A 10,696-nucleotide genomic window follows, 5' to 3' on the forward strand; every position below is an offset into this window, starting at 1 on the left:
CAGTGCCCATGTGTTCAACATGCTTCCCCACTTTCTTTTCTATTAGTGTGAGTGCATCTGGTTTGATGTGGAGGTCCTTAATCCCATTGGACTTAAGCTTTGTATAGGGTGATAAGCATGGATCAATCTGCATTCTTCAACATGCACAGCTCCCATTGAACCAGCACCATTTGAAGAAATGGAGAATTTGAAGAAATTTGAAGAAATCTATTCCATTAGATGTTTTGGCTCCTTTGTCAAAAATCACGTGACCATAGGTTTGTGATTTCATTTCTGGGTCTTCAATTCTATTCAACTGGTCAGTCTGTCTGTCTCTGTACCAATACCAAGCAGTTTTATCACTATTGCTCTGTAATACTGCTTGAGTTTAGGGATAGTGATTCCCCCAGAAGTCATTTTATTGTTGAGGTTTTCATTAATCTGGGTTTTTTGTTATTCCAAATGAATTTGTAAATTATTCTGCCTAACTCTCTGAACAATTTGATTCGTATTTTGATGGGGATTGCATTGAATCTGCAGATTGCTTTTGGTAAAATTGCCATTTTTACTATATTAATCCTGTGAATCCATGAGCATTGGAGATCTTTCTACCTTCTGACATATTCTTCAATTTCTTTATTCAGCGGCTTGAAGTTCTTACCATGCAGATCTTAAACTCAAATTTTTCACTTCTTCTTTAAAAGGGGAACAAGAATACCTTTAGCAGGGAATAGGGAGGCAAAATTTATAACAGAGGCAGAAATAACACTCATTCCGAGTGTGCCCCACATGTAGCCCATACATATACAGCCACCAATTTAGATAATATAGATGAAGCAAAGTAGTGCAGGCCAACAGGAACCGGATGTAGATCTCTCCTGAATACCGCAATCATATAGGCCAATGGCAGCAGCAAAACACTGAACTTAGAATTGGACCTCTGTTAAAGGAATCAGAGAAAGAACTGGAAGAGTTTGAAGGGGACCGAGACCCCATATAAACAACAATGCCAACCAATCAGAACTTCCAGGGACCAAGCCACTATCCAAAGATTATACATGGACTGACCCTGGGGTCCAACCTCATAGGTAGCAATGAATAGGTATTAAGATCACCAGTAGAAGGGGAAGCCCTTGGTAGTTCCAAGACTGAACCCCCAGTGAACATGTTTGTTGGAGTGAGGGTTTTAATGGGGTGAGGATGGGGAGGGGAAGCACATATTGAGAGGGAGGGGGATGTGTTAGGGGGATGTTGGCCCAAAAACTAGGAAGGGGAATAACAATTGGGATGGTAAGTAAGAAATACTCAAGTTAGTAAAGATTAAAAAAATAAATAAATAAATAACGAAATAATAGCAACAATAATGTTAATGATAATAAACTGACACAAAAACTATTGAAACTAGTCACCAAATACATATTCAAGTCCAAAAACATAAAAACTAAGTATAAAAAAGTTTTTAGAAACATGGAATTTATTATCTCTCCCAAGTGGTTCCCACTGTGACTATATTTCACGAAACCTGAGAAAGATAGGTCTCATTTTTCTGATTTCTATTTTTACACCATTGGTGAATGTTTTCATTTCCTGAGAGTCATTAGAGCAAAACTATTGGGTTTCTCACTAGTTTGTTCTATACGATCATCAGTAGAGTACTATATTTTAGGAGAACCTAAACATATGACTGCAAGGATGCATCATGGATATCTTTTGCATCATGAAATTGGTATCCACAGTGGGCCATATTAGCAACATCGAAAGTCCAATCCACATGTTTAACTCTGGCTTGTTGTGAACAAATTATCAATCCCAAGGGCCCTGAATGTTTCAGTGATCTACCTCTGCATACGGTTCGTCAGATTACAGGATGGCTACACCAAACATGAAAAAACAACTTTCTTAAGAGTTGAAAAACACAATTTATTATGATAAATATATATTAACTTTTTTCAAAAAGTGTTTAAATGATCCAATCATAACATAAAATTCATGACCTTAACTGAACTGAAAATTCACCAGAAGAACAAAAATTTAAAAAAGAATGAAAAACAAATCTTCCAACCAAACCAAATAAAGCTAATACCCGAAGAAAACAAAAGAAAAACCAAAAACAAAACAGAGTAATTAAGTTAATCAGCATTCTCTTGTTGAAGAATTAGCACCTCCGTTGTACCCTGTGGCTAGACTTGGGAACATAGTGGGAAGGCAGTCAGTCACGAATTGTAATAAATTTTAAAGATTAATCTAGTTATGCCTCTTTGGGGCCTTTACAGGTCAAGGACTTCCAAGGCTAATATGAGACATGTACAGTGTTTGGTTTCTAGATATTGAATTTCTCTTTACTGATTTCCAATAATAAACATGAAAATCCCTCAGAACAACAATGAATTAATCCTCTTAGACACCTCCTGTATGCCTAGCAATATTTGATGTGCTTCAACAATTCTTTGAAACCCTCTCATGTTCATGTTCAGTGTGAAGGGAATTCCAATGTCTGAATGGAAACTCACTTCCCTTTCCTACTTGGGCTATAGCATTTACTAAGCTCAAACATTTTCACTCCCAAGGAGATATAGATTTTAACAATTTGTCCTCTCAATGTGTACCAATATATTAATAGCATATAATTTCTACCATTCAAAGTCTTCCTAATGCATATTTCCTGAAGCCCTTAACTTTCTTCATTTTCATAACAGGTTCTGCTTCAGGAAGCCCTTATTTAGATACAATGTTTCTCCTTGGCTTTGAACCAGCTGCTCAGTCTTAGGTACTGAATTTACCCAAGCACAAGTTTCTCCCTTTTGAATTAAGCTGTTCCCAGTATGGTATATTAGGTTTTTCAACTTGAAGAATTGTCAAAGCTCTTATTGTCCCTATAGAGTTATGACTAGTAATGACCTGGTTCCATCCTACAATCATGAGAACTGAGCATTTAGAGTTCCATATTATTAAAATTGAGTCACTAGAATTCTCTTAAATGGTGTTTCCAAAGTGGGATTCAGTTGTTACTGTTTTCAAATGATTTCTCTTAAACTTTAAAATGTAAGCATTGCTCATGCACTGAATTCTTTCTCAAGAAAGGAGGAGGAATTCTGAATTCTTTCATTGACATTGAGTTTGACTTACCTGTGGAGTATACACTTCATATCTTGGATCAAACCAGCATTCCCCAACTGCACAGAGCAAGTCACTTATCTGTAGGATGTGTGTGTGTGTGTGTGTGTGTGTGTGTGTGTGTGTGTGTGTGTGTGTGTGTATGTCACTCCATGGTAACTCCTGCTACATTTTGGAGAAGCACACTTCTTCAAAGATACCATGGCCTCCTTTGTTTTGCATGCCTCTATAACATATCTAATCACTTCAAATTGCACCATTTACTTATAACTTTGGGCCACAAATTAAACTCATAATATCCTCCAATCTTCATATGGATTCAGAGCTCAATGATAAATAATTTTTGGAGACCTTAGATTCAAAGTTGTCCTAAAACTCATTAAGTATTTATTGTTCTGTAAATGCAAATCAAGCTGGTATTTTGGACATTTGAGTTTCATGGCCAGAAATCATCAGCTAAATGCATTTCCTCCATTCTTGGCAAGTTCATGCTATGCTTCCCGAATGTCAGGTTTGCTGTGACTACCTAGTTATATAGTCTTATGATATGCAAGTGAGTTCTAATACAGTTTTCTTAATACTCAGTGGATCTGATCAGAATCTGTAAGGTGGGGAATCAATCCCTTTGTGCTAAACGTAGGTTGCAAACTGCCTCTGTATATTTTTTGAATAACATCTTGGATAAATGCATGTGCTTTTTAGGTGGTTTTTCATTATCTATTAACAGTCTGCATACCATATCATCAGATTATTTTAAATTTCCATGTAAAGTGATTTCTTGTCCCTCCTGGCTTAGAATTGTTTGGGGATACTTAGATCAATCTGTGTAGCCCTACACAATTCTTCTTGATATATTTTCATCTATGGATGGTGTAATATCTACAACCTTTGATATACTGCCTTTGATACACCTTCCTTCACCTGTGTAAATGAAAATATTTTCATCTATGGATAGTGTAATATCTAAAAACTTTGATATACAGAACTTTATGCACCTTCCTTCACCAGTGTGAAAGAAAAATATTTACAGCAGATGGATCCTGTAATGTTTAGGACACTACATGATTCCCTTAGCTAAAATATGACTATGCATTCTTATTCAGGCTCAAACAGATCCATTAGGAGATGCCACTGACTGAAAATGTCAACTACTACTCAGATGTCTTCTATGTATACAGTCAGAAGAACAGTTACTTCAGTTCTGGTGTGGAACTGATGAATTTTCATTTTCTATATTAAAAAATTACTAATACAAGAATTGAGGGAATGCTTTCATCTATGTAGAACATTAATTTCAGCCTCACATACAAATGTGTGATGTGAAGTTGTTGCAACACTGTATTGCAGAAAGAATAATATACTTTTGGGTATGGTCTTTCTGGACTAGAGTTTGATGTCAATACTGTCTTCTGTGACAGATTTTCAAGCACATATGAACATCTGAGATTCCAGCAGAGTAAATCTTGCTCAAGATAATACCCTTAATGTTATTTGTGACCCTCATCGGGACCAATTACTTCTAGGTATCAGAGTTCTCACTCATTTTTAAGTTTTTTTTTAATCTCATGCTAATTTTTGATGCTCTCTTTCCCCCATGGAATAGTTAGTCAATAGGCCTGTGCAGCAGATATCAGCGGCATGACCAGAGGTTTGTAGCAATTTACCTCATTGCTTAATTCATAGATACAAAGATTTTTTTTTTATGAGAAGGCCTTGATCTTCTAGAATGTAGAATGTTGTTGTCTGTGGCTTTCTTTGGCTCCCTCCATTCTCACAAGGTTCATATCAGTGAAGAAACTGTGTACAGAATGTGAAAAACACTTGCTGGGCCACAGGATAGACAAAATCAACAAAACTTTCCTTACATGGGATTAGAACATAGTGGAGAGGAGATACATTTAGCTTAGTCAATGAAATACTCCCCCTGTATACCTAATGGACAATTGTTTACCCACCTGGATTGACTTGTTAGCCATGCCTGTTACCCTGCTTATCCAGTTCCAAGGAGACTTTATTCTCATTAAGGGATAAGGTGGTGGACCAACATCTTATGCTTCCTCAGTATTTCCCAATTACTCCAAGATAAGCAGAATCCTCCAAAAGGAGCTCCCATTTCCATAGTCTACCTGTCTTCAGGTCTGAAGCTATGAGCCCATTCAACAAGAAAATCTCCATAACCAAGACAAAGTAAATCTTTTCTTTCATTAGTGCTTGGGAGGATGGGCAGCTCTGATGATGTCTTCCTTACTGTAGGTTCTTCTTGAGACAGGAGAGGGGGAAGAGAATTGGAGGAGGGTAAGTCTTGATCCATTTAGAGTTGCAGAATAATAATAATAATAATAATAATAATAATAATAATAATAACAATCATCATCATCATCACCATCATCATCATCAATACAATCTCCATCACCTTCAAAAGTAATTTAGGCTTGTAAGATGATTCAGCATTTAAGAGCACTGACTGCTTTTCCATAGGTCATGCGTTTAATTCCCAGCAAAAACATCGTGGCATAAAACCATGTATAATGGCATCTGACTCCCACTTCTGTCGTGTCTCACAGTTACAGAATACTCATATAAATCAAATAAAACACATCTTTAAAATTAATAAATAAAAGTTTATTTATCAAAGTTTAAGTTACTGTGCTTCTGTAGCTGATCAGCTTTTTGTATTCCTCTGAGAACAGAAAATGCATTATCTGTCTATTAAAATCCATAATGAGAGCTCAAACATTACTTGCCATATCCCAATACTTTTATTCAAAACACAGCCTCTGCTTTTCTGAGAAATTAAATAGTTTCTTATCAAACTCCTATCCTTCTTTAGGTCCTGCCTCTGAGGCACATAAGAAAATTAGTTTGTACATGAGGACCTTACAGTTGCATTTTCCTGTAGTGTGAGAAAACTGAGGTTAACAGAGAGGGGTCAAGACAGTCAATAAAGAAGTGGGCAAAATGGCTATCTTTTGTCCAAATGCTCTTGGTGCAATGGGTCAGAATTCCTGGGAGTTTACCCAACTCTCAGGTCATCTTCTGGAGCTCATTAGTCAATTTTTCCAACTTCTTAATCTGTTTTACTAGCTCACTGATGGTGGTAGGTTGGGATGACGACTTCCCAGCAGACCCTGTAGAGAAACACAAGGGAACATGCATAGTAATGGCCCAGAGACAGGAGAGAAAAACCTGAGTTCCCCAATGAAGCATGATGAAAGGGGAAATCTACAGATACTTGGAAGCACTGAAAGAGGATGAATGCTCTCTTCAAGCTGGACCTATTAGCTATTTTCTTTCTCCCAACCATGATTGTTAAACATATGCCTCATTCCTTTCTGCAGTCCACCTGGCCCTTAACAACAAAATCAGAACAAGACATGAATAAATGGAGGACATTTTCTGTTCGTATCTGATGGGGTGCAGGTAAGTCCTGGAGTCCATAGTGTTTAGAACCACCAAGCCTTAATCATGTATGTTCAAGACAAGGAGTAAGAGACTTGATGCATGTCCAGGGGACTTGCCCTTGTCATAAAATTCCAATGTCATGCCCAGGAATCCTCTGAAGATAAAATTCAATACTCTACCCTGAGCGTCAACGCTTTTATCCCTGTGGCTCTTATTGGTATTCTTCCTCATTCAGAATGAAATAAAGGAACACATAGTAGACAAGATGCATGCTTGGCAATTCTTGACTCTCTGCCAAAAATTTATCAGATATTCCTGAAACTGGGTCTCTTCTTTTGGAATACAGAGGCTTCAGGTCATAAGTCCTACTCCTAGAAGGCCTGAGCCAAGACCATCTCCTCTAGGAAGCTCTTCAGAACCTGCCCACTGCACTCACTCGCCCTTTTCCACCAGATATTTTATGTGTTCACTTCTATAACAAGAAAGTATCTTAACTTTTCTTCCTCTATCTTTTGTCTCTCCATGCACTTTTCTCTGTAAATAGCTTGATCATCCTGAAAAACATTTGTGTGGGTAAACAAATAAGTACTAACTAAATGCCACAAGGGCAGTTTCTGGTTCAATAACACTAGTGACATCACAGAGAATACCGTGAACATTCCAGCATACATTAGAGTATTCAGAAGAGAGTCCCCTTCAACAGCATATAATTAAATGTTAACTAGATCTTATCCAAATAAACAAGCCAAGTTGCCCTTTCCAGGATCTTTGCCTGAGACACAAGGGAAGACTTTATATCACTATACCTTCTAACCAAAAGATATCACTGATCTATTGTATTTTTTTACCAGAATCATGCATGAATAGTGAAGACTCAATTTTCAAACACAACCCACAAATGGTCCTCCCCACCTTAGGTAGCACACTCAATATGACAAAGAAGAAAATAAACAGAGAACAAAGTTCAGACTGCTTGTCACTGATATGTTGATTCGACACATTTAATCCATCTCAGGGGATATCTTCTGTAGCTAAATGACAAATTTCTCCAAATTCTTCATCTATTCCTCCTGCTAAGTAATACTGGAGGGTTGGGATGATGTCTTCCCAGTAGGCCAGGTACATAGATAAATACAATTAAGCAAATACTTGGGGAATATCCTACAACAGTTTGGAAAGGGGAGTAAAAAATACAGAAAAATTTTAAATTCTGATAAAAACTTCCCTCACAGCCTCGAAAATTACTTATTTTAGCCATGAGGCTGGTTGTGATATGATCAGTTGTACACATTTCTGTCTGCAGGTGCATTGATTAACACAGGTGTAATTTGAGTCATCAAAAGCAAACACTCAGAGAAAGCATGATGGATCAATCTTGGAATGAGCAATTAAGAAGTGAAACTGAAGTATAGAGAAGTATCATGTGGAAGAAACAGACAGACAGAGACACAGACAGAAAGACAGACAGACAGACAAACACACACACACACACACACACACACACACTCACACACACACACAAAACAAACAAGCAGTCATAGGGAAAAAGATGTTGTAGATCAGAGGTACGGAGCTTCAGCCAGGGAAGAAAAGTCAAATTCTTCATTTGGGTGCCACATGTGACAACTTCTATGTTACTGAAAGGCAGTCATTACTACATTTATGTACCACATCCCTTAGGAAAATACAGACAGGGAAGGGTACCATAAGGGAAGAGACTAGGTATTATTACATGATGCATGGTTATTAAAGCCCCATGTTGCCTTTCTCCTGATGCTGGCAGTCCTTGTAAAGAGAAGAGAGTCCGCGGTCAGCCTGGAATGGATTTCTTTGATATCTGAAAATTTTCCTTTCATACATGACCCTTTGCCCCTAGGCTTGTTGGGAGTTGTTGAATATTCTATGTCTTCTCAGTTGTTAAAGTTCTAGTCTAGTAGATTTGCACATCAATTCTATTTTTAATTGTGGTTCTCCAATAGACAGCAAGTTCAGATCACACTGGGGTTTATGAGAGAAGCAAGTGCATAAACTGACATGAAATATGTTATCATTAGTAAATACTGTAATAGGAAAGCTGAACAATATGACAGAGAGGCAGACAGACAGGGAAGAGAGATGAGACAGAGAGATAGGAAAGACACATACAGAGAGAGAGTGAAAGAATTCTATGCCTTGTGTATATGAAGTCAGAAAATAATTTGTGAATCTAGAAGACAAGGTATAAATGACCATCTGTAAATCCCAGTAACTAAGAAAGAATCCTGGAGCCAGTTGTTCTATTGAGACTTCATACAGATTGGTCTATACCAATGTGAGACACAAGACTTCCATGAGCAAATCCTTAGCCTGGATAATGCAGTTATGGTGGTCCAGAAAAAAAGCACAGATTTGTCCCCAGTGTCTGCCTCTCATTACTCTGATCTCCCATGTCACAAGAGGTTGAATGGACTTCCACATATCCTGAAAAGTAGCTCACAAGTAATAGCAGCTATTTTCAATGGTGCTTCATCTGAGCCTACGCTTGGCTTGTGGATGGTACTCAGGAAGCTAACTGACAGGTTACACTTTGCCTAGCTGGGTGTCAAAGTTCAGACATGAGACCCCATTCCGTGATTGTCAACACTTCCATGTTTCCATTGGGAGGGCAGTGTCACATGGCCTGATACTGTCTTGTCACACCTTTCTTATGCTTCATGTGACCAAGTTGACAGCCTACTTCAACCTATTCAAAGATCAACAAGATGCAACTTTGCTTCAGAGACTTCATGTCTGGCCACAGAAGCCAAGAGAAAATGTCACAGTTAATAGTGATAATGTAGCCATGCCAGGGCATTTCCTCCAAGTTTTACTTTAAAGTGTATTATTTTATTGCAGATCATGCTACACTTTCTAGAAGGTCATGGTATGGGAGAATATTTGGATGCTCCGCCATCCACAGTTTATAGATTTCATAAATGGACTCCTTTCAGTGACAAGGTTTCTGTAATCTTGCATACAAACTAACAATTTAAGCACACAAACAGAAACTCACACACACACACACACACACACACACACACACACACATACATACGGTGTAGGGATAATAGAGATGTCAGTGTCAGACACAAACTGCATTATAGGAATCCAAAGCATGGAGGAGTTTACACTGAGCTGTGGACACAATACTTCTCTTTGCCTTCTTCCTTAGGACCTTTTTCTTCAGGGAAAAATAATAAAGTCCAAGAGCTCTCAGGAAAACAACTGTGCCCATCCGAACCCCGGGTTTTTGGAAAAAAGAAATTAATGATTTAAACACTCTGAATTTCAGGAACCATTACAAAAAGGGAAATCCAGATGCTTCTAAGAGTATGAGAGCTCCCAATTCCCATATGTGGAAGGCTCAGATCAAGGCTATCTCCTAAGTGGAACCACTCAAACCCTACCCAGGAATAACTGAGCTTTCCCAAGGACCACATATTTCTTCCATTTTTTAAAAAGGAAAGAGAAGGCCTGCTTCCTTCTCCCCATCTCTGATATCTTCATCCTCTTTATTCTCCCTCCCAAATGGGTGTTTACTCTGAATAGAAGGCTAATTGGTAAACACTAGAGGTACTGAAGGAATATCTGAGGTGCAGTTGAATACACGACAACACTTCTGACATCACAGAAGAAGCTAGGGCTCTCTAGGATGTAAGAGATTTTTCATGGAGGTCCTAATGATGATGTCACTGAGAACAGCCATGGCCTACCTGCAAACAGCTTTCCGTACATTGAGAGGTTCGAGAGTGCCTTTTCCAGGTATGTCACCTGTGACACAGTGGAAACCTTTATGTACTCCATCTCTCTAGATCTAGAGACTTCATTTGCTTCATTAGTGGTTACATGCTCTTAATGGAGAAAGTTTCTCAGGGGCTTGGCATGGGTAGAAATGTTTTAGGAATGAGGAGAGGAGGAGATTCTTATGGATAATAATTTTATTCAATGGACCATTCCTGTGACATATGATTCAATTTCTTTAGTTTTCTCTGTTTCCCAAAGGCTTGTGTTTTCACTACATACCTTTAATTGAGTGAGTATTTTATTACATTTTCTTATTATACATTCCTTTTTATGGGACTTTATGTATATTCCTGAATGTGTTCAAGAATTCTGTTTTCCAATTCAAGTTTTGGCAATGATTTTGGCAAGAAAGGGGGCTCAGCTATAGAGTGAGTATAAC

Source organism: Rattus norvegicus, chromosome Y, assembly GCF_036323735.1.
Source record: "Rattus norvegicus strain BN/NHsdMcwi chromosome Y, GRCr8, whole genome shotgun sequence".
Lineage (NCBI taxonomy): Eukaryota > Metazoa > Chordata > Mammalia > Rodentia > Muridae > Rattus > Rattus norvegicus.